Source organism: Protomyctophum bolini (genome assembly GCF_963924005.1).
Source record: "Protomyctophum bolini genome assembly, chromosome: 5".
NCBI classification, from domain to species: Eukaryota; Metazoa; Chordata; class Actinopteri; order Myctophiformes; family Myctophidae; genus Protomyctophum; species Protomyctophum bolini.
In genome coordinates this window covers 14,584,205-14,601,550 of record NC_137866.1, presented here as the reverse complement: position 1 = coordinate 14,601,550, position 17,346 = coordinate 14,584,205, and the positions used below count along the sequence as shown (strand labels likewise).

Here is a 17,346-nt window from a genome sequence, read left to right as displayed (position 1 = left end):
TCATACGGTACCACATCAATACATCATACATCATGGACAAAATCTTATCAAACGATAACAAAATATTAAAAGTTTTGTGTCTGAGAGGCTAAATCTCATCAAACGGTGGTCCACGGATCAAATGCCGAATAAATAATGGACCTTGATATGAAAAGGTTTGAACACCACTTCCCTAAATAACAGTAATTCTGAAGTAACTGTAATAAAAAAAGCATTATATTACTTTGTTAAGCATGGAAGTAACACAGCCCTTAAACACTGTCTACAAAGCACTCGTCGGAAACGTCGATGCCCAAACTGCTGCAATGGACTCTCTTGTCGCAGCCTCAGCACAGTTCATTAACACCTTCTCAAATCTTCTCTTTCTTGGCTCATTTTCCTAGATTCTCACTTCCTTAATAAAAATAAATAAACAAAGTATGCATACACTCTGCAGACACACCAATACACACACATATGTATACACATACCCACACCACTGCTCCATCCCTGACTGTTACTGTTAATGCTAGGCGGGTCCAGTATGCGGGGACTGTTTCGGGTGGAGTTAACTGCTCTCGTGGCTGTAATTTGGTGACTGCTGTCCCTAAAAAAAGGAACCGTTTGGCAGCTTCGCTGTTGCCGCCAAGCTTGGATGTGGTGGCCGGGGCCTCTCGACACTGCATAGACCAAGAACTAAACCAGGGGCCTCTCGACACTGCATAGACCAAGAACTAAACCAGGGGCCTCTCGACACTGCATAGACCAAGAACTAAACCAGAGAGAGCCCAGCAGAGACCAGAGGAACACTCCGTTGACAATACGACTGGCCCCGAATCTGTCCATGTGTGAAGATGGGCCTTATTCAATAAACAAGCACACAATACGACTGGCCCCGGATCTGTCCATGTGTGAAGATGGGCCTTATTCAATATAAACAAGCACACAAGTATTTGGCCAAACGTAAGGCCAGCAGCATGCATTCATTCACACAGTCGAGTAAAGGCCAAAGTACTGATATGCTGTGTCACTCACCACAAAGTGGTTATGGAGCAATTAATGTTAATACCACTCCCTACGTTGTTTTTCCTGCCAAGCACTTCATAAACATTTTAAATAAATAATGCTAATAAATGCAATAATAATAATACAATGATCACAATTAACTCATTGCAACACCAGCAGAGCTTAAGTGAGGACCCCCCCCCCTCTCTCCCTCTCTCTCAAAACTTCAGCAGCATAAAAATGTTTCTCTTGAAGACAGACACTGGCCTGCAAAACACCACGATGACAGAAGTATCGTTAGCCTCATATAGCATAATTGCCTTGGGCATATTTTTAAGATTTTCACTTTTCAGGAAAGAAGAAATCAAAAAAAAATTCTGCCTAAGTCATCTAGATTCTAGTTGACTTATAGGCAATCAATCATGAGAACAAAACAAATTTTGCCTACTCAAGAAAGACGCAGGATGGCAAAGCACCAACGAGCTGGCCAGATGTACAGTATAATAGAACCAGGATGGAAGGCCCCGAGGCTCGTCTGAGGATGACATGTGTATCTGCCAAATTGACAAGATGTTTTGAGAAGAACCCCTGCACAGCAGACTGTGGTTCTCAACCTTTCCAAGCTGTGTCCCATTATATAATCATATCATATGAATCCCCCAAAATAATGATGATTTGAACTAGGGACACCGCCACCCCTCCCACTCTGCCAAGCACTTGATATGTTGAGGCATTTCGTTTTATTCCACAGATAAGTAAAGAGTAAGCCTTGCCGAGCCATGAGGCCCATGGAGCGTTGCAGTCCCGGCCCCGACGAGCGGCCCGGAAGAGAATTTACCATTCATTTTTCCCATTTTCGACGTTTCAGAAAGTATTTATTTAAATACCTTAGTTTAAAGCCTCGGACAAAGCCAACTCGGCTACTGACAAATCATGACAATAAACAAAGAAAATTTGTTTTTTGTTGTTTTTCTTCTTTCTAATTATTTGTTCGGCCCATTTTTTTTGTTTATTGTCATGATTTGTCACCAACCGAGTTGGCTTTGTCTGAGGCTTACAGGTGTTTAAATGAATACTTTTTGAAACGTCTATGGGTAAAATGCATGGGAAATTCTCTTCCGGGCCACTCATCGTCATGAAAGGGGCAGGACTGCGATGCTCTATAGAGCAGGAGCCTATTTCCTGTTTCTGTAGCGTGAGGCAGCTTGATGTACAAGTACACCCCCTGGACATGACGCTATATGTCGCAGGGACCCCAATCCAACCCTTGATGGCGGATGAGTGCCAAGCAGGAAGGCAGTGGGTCTTTAGTAAGACCTGGCCGGGGATCAAACCCCGACCTCCAAGGACGGACACTCAAACCAGAAGGCCACTGAGCTGGTTCCACAGATAAATGTGTAAATAGCAGATCTACAAGCTCACAGTAGCTCGCGTTGCAAGGCATTTTCTTTTTTTTTTTTTATAATATTTGTTTTATTCGGAAAGTGCAGTATAATTGTACATATAGCATTTCTACAAACGATATAAGAGCAGTTCCCAAGATTTTCTTCTTTTCTTTTTTTTCCCCACCCCTCTTCCCTCCCTCATCCCCCCTCCATGTGGCAACATCTCCAATGTCTCTGTATAGTATAGTCCTTTTTCCTATATAAGACATCGAGTCCACACTCAAACAGAGACAGGCACGTCAGTAATACTTCAGGTGGTACATTTCAGGAGGACAAAGAAAAGAGAAAGAGTGGGCGGAAAAAGACATAAGAAACAAAAAACAACAACTGCAAGGCATTTTCACAGTTAATTTCTTATATTATTTTATAGAATGGTTTGTTGACTACTTTTGACACAGTAATGTTCTTTTTGTCTCCACCAGGCCGGAAGGCATGGCGGAGACTATGCTTTGCGTGTCATCCCAAAGCCTATATCAGTTGTGGAAGGACAAGTTGTGATTGGCCAGTGCACTTGTGCAAGGACATGCTGTGATTGGTTAGTAGCCATACACTTTGAGTGGCAGTTGGGGCAAACGCTCTCGCCAAAACATGACTTCACGATTCTGTGCCAATCAGCACGTAACTCAAATGGCGCCGACTCGGCTCAATCGAACTTCACAACGTTTGGAACGGCATGGCACGGTGTCTCTCGTAGTAACCGTACACAAACACTCCTTGGATGCCAAAGCAGAACCTCTGCCCCAAATAGTTTCACATGGGCCTGTTGTAGAGGGTATACTGCATGCATAAAGTGAATGGCAAAGTGAGTTTAATGTTATTTAACATTGTTTAATGCAATCAGGACGTTTCCGTTTGGATGTAGGGGGTGGTAAGGCCAGAAAGTAGCTTGTTTTGCCACTCAATAGGCGTTCCCACATAACTTCCGGGTATGAGGAGACCGATTATTGCTAAACACATTGTTTGACAGTGTCTCCTACAGATTTTGTACAAACATCACGCACATTTTTTACACAGCATCTTTATATAGTCATTAAACAAAACGTGTCTTTCAGATTTTTCACATTCCATACTGATTGGCCCAGAATAACCTACCTGACCTGGCGGAGACCTGTGCTCCGAGGATTTCTAGTTTTTTCTTTCTTTCTTTCTGAAGTATTAAAAAATACACTCCTCTGAAATACCCCCAAAAATCACATGGGAGGTGGAGGGGGGGCGACTCCCCCTTGGGGTCCCGACCCACAGGTTGAGAACCACTGGTTTACACCAAGTACAGAGTACAGTGTGTCTTGTGTCTTTTTTCGATGACTCATCACAGTTATATGGTCCAAAATGGATGAATTAATTCCTATATGTGGCTCATACATGGTAGCTAGCTACCCACCGCTGGATGTACTGCATGAGATCACCGACACTAGACAGAATGAGGCCAAGCACAGGGAGGAAAGCAGCCAGAAAGCCAGTGTCATTCACTGTAGCCCTGCAGTGGTTGGTTTTCAACCTTTTTCATATCAAAAGGTCCATTATTTATTCGCCATTTTGAGTCACGGACCAAATTGACCCCAAAAAACCAAATAGACCCTTACGGGTCCATTTGGTTTCACTTTACACACTATATAAAGATTTATAAGGGTCCATTTGGACCAACTCTCTCATTTAGCTGGGGACCACCCGGAACCCCCTCAAGGACCACGGATGGTCCCTGGGCCACTGGTTGAGAACCAAGCCTATGTATTTTGTATGCATCTGACTGTGTTCTTCATGGAATCATTATTTTAATACATTAATATAACACTACAGTCACTGATAATTTTATCAAATCTAAACAACAAACTTAGTTGACTGGAATGGCATAATTCACCATATAGCCTAAAGTCATGATAAGAGGCCAAGAATAAATGGCCTAAATAAACAACCTAACCATAGTGTGTGTATTAATTAGGATAGGATACAACAGGTAAGGCCTGCAGTTTAAGATATAGTGATATCCCTTGCGCCATCTACTGTTGATAGAGGGGGGAACATATTGAACCAGACTGCAGCATCAGCGCGTCATGTGTGATGCAACAGGTTAAATGTACACAGGTGATGTTCTGATGTAATTGGCAATTGCATCATGCATTGTGGAAAATAAAGCCGAATACTTCCATTTTAACATACACGTCTGTGTATGACTAAAATAAACTTGATAGAAAATATATATCCCATTCAAAACATCATATCAGCCTATGAGATATGTCAACTAAATCAGCCGAAGTAACACAAAGCCAAGTAGCCAACTCTAGACTAAACTCCAAGCAGCAAAAACAATATAAGACGTGTCTGCCCTACCTTGTAAGTAGAAATGATTAATAATATGATTCCAAATCCCCCACACAGCAGGACTGAAGTGTGCTTTTCTTCAGAGGTTTCACAGAAGATTATCCTCGTGATAAATGTACAGATATATGGATCACATTCGAGGGTAATAAAGGTCGTGTTGTCGTTTCCCTCCGGTCCTCTGACATCCAGACTGCAGCTCCGTTACGCAGTGTGTATGTGGGTGTGTGTGTGTGTGTGTATGCACTGTGGCACTGTGTGTGTGCGTGCGCGTGTGTGCCACTGTCTGTCAGAGGGAGCACGGAGCAGTCGGTCTGCTCTCTGTAGTCCAAACCGAGGAAATGACCGAGTGAGTGTATTGGGGGGGTCGAACCCATAAAGTTAACAAGCCAACCTCCCTCCCTCTCCCTCCCTCCCTTTTTTGGATGCTCAAGGAGGGAGCAGGGGGGGGGGGGGGGGCTAGAGAGAGAGGGAGGGAGAGGGAGAGAGAGAGAGTATATTTAGATTGATTGATATGGAAATTATATTTCAGAATTTGTTGTCATTCACTGAATGTATAACCTATTACTGTCTGCATGTTGTTTAATTGTGACAGACAGGCTCAGAGAGAGAGAGGGGTGGGGGAGGGAGGGAGGGACATGAGAGATGAGTTGAATTAGAAAGAGGGCTAGAGAGAGGATTGACATTAATTTGAAATAGGTAATTATTATTTGAAAACAAAGTTAACTAAGTAAGGAAATAAGGAACAACTGTGCTTGAATCTGCAAATGACCAGGACTCCTTGACATTATTTACTCATGGCGCATTATTGCACATTATGTTTTATGTGAGTTTAATGTGTGTTTAATTGTGACTGACTGACTGACTAACTGACTGACTGACTGACTGACTGACTGACTGGAACAAAGCAGGACATTAATGATGACTATTTTCAAATGGCCGAAATGCTGGGCTGTAATATTAATCAAAATCTACAAAGTAACTAGTAACTAACATTTTCAAATAATTGTAGTGGAGTAAAAGTACAATATTTGCCTCAGAGTACAAGTAAAAGTACTGACAATTGGAAATACTGCAGTAAAGCAAAATCACCTCAAAATCGTACTCGAGTACAGTACTTGAGTAAATGTACGTACTAGTGACTTTACACCACTGTGAGAGAGAGACAGAGAGAGAGAGAAAGGAGAGAGAGAGGGAGGTATAAATAAAAATGGCGTGTGTTGCTTGCTGTCCAACTTGACGTCTCAACTGACCTCATTAGAGGGTATAGTGTCTGTGGTCTGTAATTGGCACATGTTTTACACTGACTTTGATTCAAACGGCAATGCGTATAAGCACCGCCAATTACAACACAAGCTCTAAAACAGATCATTGTCTCGATTGCTTTTGAAGAGTCAGAATGCCAGAATCACAGACATTGCTTACAGTGGGTGCAATGGTTCCAAGCCCTGACTCGTGTTCTATTTCATGGTACTGTACCTACAGTATGCAGTGGACAGTGGTGACAATGAAAAAGTAGCTCCCATTAAAATTTGCCATCCCAAATCCCCTTCGTCCCACTGACAAACACCAAACATATGTGCAATCATTGTAGCAAATTATGCATTTAAAAATGTTCACATTCCAACATTTTCTATAGAGAGCATGCATAAAGTGAGTGGCAAATTGAGTGGCAAAGTTAGTTTAACGTAGTTTAATGCCATCAGATAGGACTTCTGTTTGGATGTATGGGCTGTCAAGGCGAGAAAGTGATGATGAGGGAATGAGTGAATGATGAGTCACTCGCATATGCTCTAATTTATCTTTGGCACGTTACTTCACAGGTGTGGTCCTACGCAGTGTCAGAGTAATCTAGTAAGAGAGTGGCGACACTAGCGTTCACTCCCATTGTAACAATGGAATGCGGAAGTGCTCATTCTATCTCAATGGGATAGTTCCAATGTTTGGAACTATAGCCCACAGGCACCTGCTTTGAAGCGATATCAAGCGTGTCGCGACTCTCTTTCTATTCCACTCAGTGCAGTGTGAAACAAACAGACTGATGTCCAGTCGAGATTCCAGGTTTAGGTGTATTTATTGTAGCGGCAGTTGTAAATGAACATACCAGTGATATTGCAGTGTCAGGTCTGTAGTGGTTCTATGTCTGCCTGCCTGCCTGGCTGGTAAGAACGGTTTGCTTCCCAGTAGGCTACCTGCTGTCACTGTGGCCCTGTCTGATTACTGCACCTGCTGTGACCCTCTAAATAGCCTACACACCACACGCCAATGCTGTCGAATAACCACTAGTGTCCAATAATAATACTGCCAACCTAACAAATAATGCCACCAACATGCTACACATACAGGTATATTATACACACAAGGGCTAGTACATAAATAGACGACAGTATAAATATTATAAACCCCTGATAGTTGAAAAGCTCTTAAGGCCTATTCATAGTCCAGTTCTGAGTTTTCGGTGAATCGCGGTCACACAAAACCAGGCCTTTAGGCTCACAAATCTATTTACACTACAGTATAAAAAATTACTAAAAGTAGTTTTTGACATAATATGGAAATAACACCATATGTGAAGGAGACTCCAAAATAAGAAGCAACAAATTAAATAATAAGGCATCTAGTGTATAAAGGGTTACTGTTAAGGCCTTTTCATACTCGTTTTGGATAACTCACATTTTCGGAGGTTAGTAAAAACAGAGTGTTTGGGTGAGCAGTGAGTCACTTGTCACCACGGCTCAGTGACGTCATGTTGTAATTTCCGGTGGTCACCTTATACTCACCTAAACCTGTAGGTTTTAGGTGAGTATGAATTTAATATGCCTTTAGAGTCATCATGACATGTTGGATACAGGTGGATACTCAATGGCACAAAGCACTCTGTGCTCTGTTCCTCTTGGTCTTTAGTAGCATGGTACATGACAGGATTTATTTTGAGAGCCATTGGAAGATCTACTGTATATAACATTCACCACAGAGAACGAGTTCCTATCCGTATAGGTTTGTGGTATGGGCCAGTTTATAAGTTGTTTATTTAATTACCAGCACGTCTAAAAAAAAAGTTAATTTTATTTGTGTCAGATGACACATTGAACCGAGGGCGTTTGAAGAGTCTGCCAGAATCACAGGCGTCACTTAAGTGCAATTTCTCCAAGCCCTGATTGTGGTCTATCCTGCACCTGAAAACAAAGCAAGCTTTAGCAAAGATATACAGTAGTGCAGCTTTTGGAGACAATGATAATAAAAACTGTTATTTTCTCAATCTCTTCTCAACCCTTTTTTCTCTCATCCACAGTGACATACATGCCACGGGGGAAGGAAGGATAACCCAGCTGGATCATCATATGCTTTGGCACTCTGATTATCCACCGAGAGTAGTGGGATATACCCCACAAATCAACACTCTTTAAGATGTGTTTAAATTTGGGAAAAACGATGGCTTTAAAATGCACCGCCGAGGCTGTGATTACAAAACGTATGATTTTGTCTCCTGCTCTCACGGACATTGTATTAAATTTAGTCTTTTTGGCAGGATGGGGTGTTCTTTTCTTTGCTTTCCTCCTCCTCGCCAATGCATGCCAGCATCCAGAGAGAGCGAGAGAGTGCAGCATGCAGCGGTGAAGCAGTGCCCCATGGCATGATTCAACCATCTGGGGAACCTTTTATTTATTTGCTTCTAAGCTACGTTGAACAACAAAGACAATTTGCAGTTGTATCCGTATAATCGCCATGATCTTTGTTTTCCTCTGCAGCCCCCGACAGTTTACCATGTCCGTCATCACCGTTGTCTTCATTGTCATCACCATCATCGTCGCGGTGCCCCAGGCCCAGAGGCTCTACTGTGCCCTGTATTCACTCATAAACTCTGGGTTTCAATTAGTACAGAGTCAGCAGTCTTACTTCTATAATCCACTACAGCTCGGAGTCAAATATTATACTTTCACTCCACTCCACTCCAATTATTTGAAAGGTTTAGTTACGTAGTAGATTTAGATTATTAACGGTAGTACAAAACATACATTATCCACTTCTACATTTTGGCCAATTGAAAATAGACCATCTTTCAAAGGATTTGAAAACGTGGGGAAAATGGGACATTCTGCACAATGCATACTTTTACTTTTGGTACTCAAAGTACATATTGACGTCAATACTTTTGTACTTTTACTCACTGAATTACGGACTTTTACTTGTAACAGAGTATTTCCACGTTTCAGTATTGATACCATCATACCTTTAATTAAGTGAAACATTTGAGTACTTTTTCCACCACTGCTGGTACCAGACCAGACCAGACCAGACCAGATCAAGAATCTCTCTCTCTCTCTCTCTCTCTCTTTCTCTCTCTCTCTATCCAGCCTGGCATGACCAGACTAAATAGATTTTTAGAGATAACATTGCAGCTCTCTTTGTCACTCTTTCATTTTGTCAATTATTTTTTGTTTTGTTAAGGATTGTGTACATGGAATTTCTATTTAGTTTCTTAACTGTCCCCAACCCTCCACCACCCCATCTCTCTCTCTCTCTCTCTCTCTCTCTGAGGTTTGGCTGATTACTGCGTTGGTCTGTAGCCGGAGGGTTTGGCGTCCAAATTAAACTATTTTTTTCCCCTCTTCTTCTCCTGTGTGTGTTCAATCTAAACTGAGCGTCTCTAGAGATTATAGAATGTACCCAGTCGCTGCTCATGTAAAGCGTGTGTGTGTGTGTGTGTGTGTGTGTGTGTGTGTGTGCATGCGTTGGAATGGGAGGGATGTAGAATAAAATGCAGACCAATATCGGTCTACTGTTTTTGTTGTTTTCGTTTGGGGGGGGTTGCACTTTGGAATGCACTCACACGGTGCCTCTGACTTGGCTCTCGGCCCGTTTTGAAAGGTTCGTTTTCATGCTCATTGCCGCTACGCCTGCTGAATGAGCTCGATGATGGAGGATGAGTGGGGCGGGTCACACACACACACACACACACACACACTGCACTGCACCGGCCGACCGGCCCGCTCTGAAGGATGCACTGCCATAAGCACATTCTGCCTGACCTCAAATAGTTGACCCTTCCCACTGGAACCGAACGCCACGGGCCAGCGAGAGAGGAGTACTCTCTCTGCTGCTCTCTCTCCACTCTGTCTTCTAATAACACTATCTGTCCACAGCAAGCAACCATCTTTCACGTCATCTTCCTTCTCCCTCCTTTCAATTACACTCTCTCTTCTTGCTGTTAACTTAGGCCTCCCTGAGTCAGCCGGAGGAATGCATCGGCTGCCCGTCTCTCTTTGTGTGTGTGTGTGTGTGTGTGTGTGTGTGTGTGTGTGTGTGTGTGTGTGTGTGTGTGTGCGTGCGTGTGTTTGCATAGCGGTGCTTTTTTATTTTATCAGCCACGGCTCCCCTCCTCCTCCTCCAATAACAAACACAGGAAGCTGCTGTCGCCGGGTAGAACATTGGGTGGACGGGGGCATAAGAAAAGCGTGACGCCTCTCTCTCTCTCTCTCTCTCTCTCTCGGTCCCGGGGTCAGTCTCTGCATGACGGACGGGGTCGAGGCGAGGGGCTCCGGGGTGGCCCCCTGCTCGTTGTGACATGAAACATCTGCGTCGGGTGTGATGATACGCCGGGCTAACAGTTTAGCCGTCTCAGACGTTATGATGATGGATGGAGGCCGAAGATGGCAGGCGTCTCGACACTTGAAAGCACTTCAGAGAGTGACTTATTCTGACAGAGGGAGCCCCGGATAAACACTTCTTCTTCTGGGGTCATTTTCACGTTTGCTCTGACTTTTGTGTGCACTCTGGACAAGTTGCTTCAGTCAATATTTAGATATTTGATATGCATTTGATCTGACATGATGTATGATGTATGATGTATCATCATGTACTGTATGATGATGTATATGTTATTGTGTTGTTTTGTCATGTTGTTTCAGTGTGTTTTTTGTTGAGGACCACAAGGGAAATAAGCCTAAAGGCTTTCTTGTGTTTAACATCCTCTGTTATTTCTAACTAGTATGTCGGAAAGCAGCTCTGTGCTCTTTTGTTATCACTAAAATAAAATCAACCAATCAATCAAAAGACATGAAGTATACTTTGATTACAAATGGATAAATTATGTGTGAAGACAGCAGAGATCTACTTTGGTCATGTCATGCAAGCTTTTGTGGGATGTGTGCACATACTGTACATGCACGGACCAGGAGTATTATAGGCCTAAATGTGGATGTGTGGTTTCTTAGACAGTAATGTGCTGTCTGAAAAAAAAGAAAAAGAAAAAGCCTGTACAATTATGCAGAATGGAGACATGCACAATACTGAAAGGAGAGATATAACATGTGATTACACGCCCCAGCAAGAGGGTGAAAAGTAAATGTGTTTGTTTGTATTTATACTGTGTGTGGGTTGTGCACACTACGGGCTGTATTTTGCGTGTCTTAAGTACCAGGTCTTATTACTTATCTTAAGACCTGGAGGCGTGATCAATGCCATTTGGCTATTCTAAGTGGCCAAAGAGCATTGACCACGCCTCCAGGTCTTAAGTTAAGTAATAAGACCTGGTACTTAAGACACGCAAAATACAGTCCTACATATTTAGATCATGCATGCGTTTGTGTTCTATCCTGTTTGTGATTTTCATGGACAGGATCTCCGGGTGAAGTCGTGGCAGAGAGGGTATACGGCTCGGTGAGCTAAGGGTTGCATCATGATGTGGTCCTGATGGCACCTGATGAGACCTTCAGCTCTCACTGGACCGGTTGCAGTGTGGTCCTGATGGCACCATCGGTCCAAGACCTTCAGCTCTCACTGGACTGGTTTGCAGTGTGGTCCTGATGGCACCATCGGTCCAAGACCTTCAGCTCTCACTGGACCGGTTTGCAGTCCAGTGTACGGCGGCTGGGATGAGGATCAGCATCTCCAAATCTGAGGCCATGGTTCTCAGCAGGAAACCGATGGATTGTACAGTCAGGGAATAAAACATTACCCCAGGTGAAGGATGCCTCTCGAGCGTCTCCCTAGGCCTAGGTCCTCGATGCATGTCCCACTGGGAGGAGACCCCGAGGCAGATTAAGGCGCAGTTGGAGTGATTACATCCACTCACTGGCTTTGGAACGTCTCGGGATCCCCCAGGAGAAGTAGTTGCTGCAGAGTGCACGATTGCCCCCCCCATACGATACGATGCATTATGGTGCAATATAATAGCCTGCTCTCAATATAATATAAAATAAACACATCACCGCAACTGCGGGTCTTACAGTACAAGCCTCGGCTACTGCATTTCTCTCTCACACAAATTAAAACCATTTGAGAGTTCATGTACGTGCACATACGGCAGACACACTTGAACACAAAATGAACTAAAATGTTTATTAGAATTGGCACGGCGGCCAAACAGTTCCAAGTATACAAGCACTATTTATGAGCCTGACATAAGCAGGACTAAGTGACAGCAACAATACTGTACTCAGTGTACTGTAGCCTATACCATGTGTTATAGGTGAACTAAGTGACAGCAACAATACTGTACTCAGTGTACTGTAGCCTACCATGTGTTTTGGGGCAGCGGTTGTTGATGATTTTACTAGCATGAGCCTTGACAGAATCCAATGAACTACTCACCTAATGCTGCAGACGTTCCATGTTTAACGTACTTCCAAAGTGTGTATGTGAAGTTGCCCGAACGGCCAAGGCTCCAAGAACAGTCAGAAATGTTCGTTAAGGGCTTTTATTTTCCCCAAACTCCTCCACCAAAAGTCCATACAATTGTTCAGTGCAATAATTCTCAATAGCAAACTATATTACAGGCAACAAAATAAAGAAAGTACAAAAAGATAAATAAATACTTGGGCAACACTCCTTAACAAAACCCAAACAGGATGAGAGCTCTCTTCAGGCTGCACCTTGATCACACAAGGCCCTGTAGCTCTCCCTCAGGGATGTCATTTGTGTCAATGCCCACATCCAACTCACTAGCCTGTCCCTGCAGCCTCCTTTAAATAGGAGTGGGTCCTACCACTGGGCACAGACTCAATTAGCACATTTCTTCTCAAATACTACACTAATAAATAAATACTTCCAACCACCTTGAATAAACAGTAACCTAAACATTCTAAATAATGTGTTACAATTAAACAAGTATAAAACAGAATGAACACTCAATGACAATTACTCAAAGAATAAGGAGAAACACCCCTCTCCTGCATAGCACTTGGCCCCTTCCTCATCAAGAGAGATGCCACCAGCAGTGCAGGAGAGACAACTAATCAGTGATTACCATTCAAATAAAGTTTAAAACAATAGTCCTTGCATGTTATAGGAAACAGTTTCATGTGTCTTTGTATATACTGGGCACGGGTTGCCCCGTGACAGTGTACATTGTTTAAGTCACAGATGCATGGTTTTCATATCTAAATACCGTATATGAACTTTGGCTAAAAGCTTGTGTTTAATCCAAGTGGGTTCTTGTTTACTTCTTGGTTAGACGACAGCGAATGCCTGTCATGTCAGCTTGGCTACAACCAAAACTGACTTCCTCTTCAAAATAAGAGCAACTTGTAATGATTAGTCAACACTAGTTTTATTTCTAAGTTTACTTACAGGACGTAGATAGACATTTGCCTGCTGCTCGTACCAAGAAGCAGGGCAAAGTGTGACCGAGTAAAGGTCTGTGACCACAGGTGGAAGGCCAGGTCCTTGGAGTCGCGGGGCTTTTTCCGCCTTTATTGATAAATTGAAAGTAATCTGACAGGAAAGGGGGAGAGAGATGGGGGGGGAGACATGTGGCAAAGGCCGTCGGGATCGAGAGTCGAACCCGTGGCACGCCGTCAGGCTAGGTGCCCAGACGGTTGAGCTATAACCATCCACGCCGACGGACCGCCCTTGCGTGTGCTTTCACTGCCTTGTAAACCGTGTTCTCCCATCAATCCTACTGCAGCCATTTCCTATATAGGGCATAGCAGTGGCGTCCATTTTCTGGTTCCATCGTTCCAGATACGATGCCTTTTCTCAGATGGTCCTGTATTTTTTCTGTGATTTGGGTTAATTTTTAAATGTGTCAATATAAATATTTACTTTATTCTTTTTCCTTTGTTTTCCCAATAATTGTCTTTTACTTTTCACTGGTGCTGGTCACTTTGGGTGTTTTGTTATTTTTATATAATTAGTTTTTTGATTTATTGAACATCCTATGATGTGTAATCAACATGATATTTATATAACGAAATAATGTAACTAAAATGAAATAATTTATATGCCAATGAAATAATAACGATGTGATGACATGATTGGATCACACCCACCACCTGGTTGTATTTAAGGGTGGCTAATCAGCCAAGCTGGCAGATAGACCCTGCGAAGACCTTTTGGTCTAAACACGTTATTTATTTGCATTGCTCATCAAATAAACTCAAATAAATGTTTCACCAAAGACGGAGTGCCTTGCATTCCCTCCTTTTCTTTTCAAGTCTGCAACTCACACCTTGACAAGCAGTACAACATGGAGGAAGGATACCTTTTGTCTATCTGCAGGGGACCTTCTGTTCTTCATTTAGACCCGCTGAGCTGAAACTCTACACCTGGAGCGGTCAGTCGGCGAGCCAGCCAGCTCAGCAAGTGCACTGCCTGTAAATTAGGACCGCATACGGCGAGAAGCGGCCAGTATAATTCATCATTTTTATTCATCGTTGTTTTTCCAACTGGCATAACGGTGGCGCCGCTTTCTATATGGGCTGTACGACGTAACTGTAGCCTGTAGGGAGTCTGCCCTGACCATATAAGACATATAGTCGATCTGAATTGCAAACATGTTGCATCAGTCTCAGTGTTTTCCACAAAGGGGCTTTTTAGAATAAGCGTTCTTTAACAAAGTGAAAACAGAGACACTGGCCTCTGTGTCAGGCATGAAGAATGACTTACCGGGCCTTTTCCTGAAGGCTTCTGGTATACTAAATGCTCTCCCCGTTACCTCCAACTGCACGATTAGCAATAAATCTGAGAGGAATACTGGACAACAGATGCTACCTGGTGAGCTCTTGATCCATAGATATAGATAGCAACGAGGGTCTCTGCCTCTTAACCCACGGCCCCTTATTTATGGAATGTCCCATCTGAAGGGAAAATATCCACTAATTTACAATGGTCTCTATGCACACACGCCATTTTGGAAAGAACTTGGGCCCCTTCTACTTTCTTCACAGGTGTTACCGATGATACTAATGAAAGCTCTGTTCCATTGTGGTCTCACTGAAGTGTCCTTGAGTGGGATTGTTCCACTTCAGCCGAGACCACCATTCCATTTTCAATGTCCTCTCTAACTACTGAACAGTGAGGTGGAAAGACTGGTGACGTGAGGTTAATTGAACAGATGGACGGTTTTATGCACGGTTTTTCCCCCTTGCGAATGCGCAGCGAACTTCTCTCTGATTATCAACGGTCAGCGACGCGATCGGAGAGGAGGTAAAATATTCTGTGACTACTTAAAGGTATGTAAATAAAAAAAGGTCTTGCACTGTGTGGTTCAATCTGGCAGCAATTGAGTTAAGGGCCCATTTGGACCCCTGGTGGTTCCCGGGCACAAAGAACTCATTCCATAATTCGGGGGCTATTACTGAAAAGGCTCGGCCACCTTCGGGACATCAAGTTTCAACTGGTCCACAGACCGCAATGACCACACACACACACACACACACACACACACACACACACACACACAGATTGTCATGTCACATAAGCAGTGATTAAATGAGCGTCACATGTTGCGTCAGAGAGAGCAGCGTCGCTCTGGGTCGGGTGAAGGAGAAGAATGAAGCATTGTTCACTTCTGTTTTCCTTTCTTTCTTTTTTTTCAACATTCAGCGAGCTGTTGAAAAACAGAACAGCAAGAGAGGCCGAGCGAACGAGAGAGAGAGAGAGACAGACGGCGAGAAAGAGCTGAGACAGAGACAGAGAGAGAGAGAGAGAGAGAGAGAGAGAGAGAGAGAGATAGAAAAACAGAGCGGGAACATTCAGATCTGTTAAGTCTCTTTTGTCAATAAAGCTGGCAGGACACCAGCGCTCCTGTGGCTTCGGTTCCCAAACGGGAAAAAGCCAGCGCTCAGAAGCCTGTCCAACTCTCCTCTCCTCTCTCCATCCCTCCATCTCTCCTCTCCAGCCCTCCATCCCTCCACTTAACTGCATAGCCTTCAACTCTCTCACTCCTTCTCCTCCGCTCTCTCTCGCCACAATGCTCCTCCTCCAACTCTGCTCTGTTTTTGGACTGAACTCGGTGTCAGCTGTTGTGGATCGCGTTGCCTTCCTTCCTCCAGTTGCCATGAGTTTAGAACCTCTTTAGAGGCCATCATTTTTTATTCCTCTGCGGTCCGCAGGCCGGCCGTTCTTCCAGCTTGGTACGCTGTGAAGTTTATACTGGTTCTCAAACCGGTTTCCAGGAATGACGAACAGATTAGCTACTTTAATCCTATTTTACACTGATGCGGTCGAATAAAATATAGCCAATCTAGAAGCTCAAAATACGTGGCGATGCAACATATTGTGAGTTTTCTTTAAAGTTTCAGTAAAAAAAATGTTTTCGTTTTTTGGCTTTCGCCTTTATTTTATATTTTTTTATGGAGGGATAGACCTCGGGAGGCCGTCGGGATCGGGAGTCGAACCCGCAGCACACTGCCAGATTGGATTACCAGCCAAGGTGCCTGGACCGCGGACCCTGGAACAAATTATTTTCAGTTGGTGATCCACAGCCAAATACAATTTCAATTTGGGGTTCCTTGGCATGGAAACATGCAAATTCCAATTTCGTCTTAGTCTTTTGATTAACAGACCATTTCGTTTTAGTCCTATTATAGTCATCTGAAATTGTTTAGTCTTCATCTAGTCTTAGTCGACTAAATGTCAGAATATTTTAGTCTTAGTCTAGTCTTAATATTAGTTTTAGTCTAACAAATAAATGTTTGGTTTGAATGTGGAATACAGACATACATTTACACAGTGACATCATCTTTGGGTTCTTTGAATCCAAGTGGAGAGGGAAGTCTGGAGCTCTCTGCTGGAACTGTTGCCCCCGCAACCCGACCCCGGATAAGCTGAACATAAGTTGAAGATGGATATATGGATGAATGCAAGTACGCCTCTTGTCTCAAATTACTGGATGAAATACATCCAGTATGTCTGCTGGACATGTATCTGGCTCCTCATGTCAGAGCACTGTTGTACACACAGATCAGAACTTGAAATATAAAATAAATGCCCGGGGTCCAAAATTAATTAGCGTATTAAACACTGAGGCTACTATTTGGAAATATATTATACTCAAATAAGTTGTCAAATAATTGTAGTGGAGTAAAAGTACAATATTTGCTGGAATGTAGTGGAGTTGAAGTAAAAGTACTGAAAATTGGAAATACTGAAATCTCTCAACATTGTACGTACTTATAAGTACAGTATTTGAGTAAACATACTTAGTTTCTTTCCACCACTGAAAATATTTAGTCTTTTAGTATTAGTCAACCAGAACAGCAGTGCATGCCTGATGAAAATGTCAAGGACAGCACTGCTGTGTAAAACTGTCTTCTGTGAACCTCCCATCAACCCTCTGCTGCTAACATAAAAATATATCACACTCACCCCTTACTGT

The 17,346-nt window shown here is 43.2% G+C and overlaps 1 protein-coding gene across 1 annotated transcript in view; it reads right to left on the bottom strand.

The window, feature by feature from the left end:
• Positions 1–5,078, bottom strand: part of bgnb (biglycan b) — a 39,765-nt gene extending 34,687 nt beyond the window's left edge. Inside the window, exon 1 of the mRNA XM_080764388.1 lies at positions 4,758–5,078. The gene's annotated coding sequence lies outside the window, so the exon portion shown is untranslated. The remainder of the gene's footprint in view (positions 1–4,757) is intronic.
• Between the last annotated feature and the right edge of the window lie 12,268 nt (positions 5,079–17,346).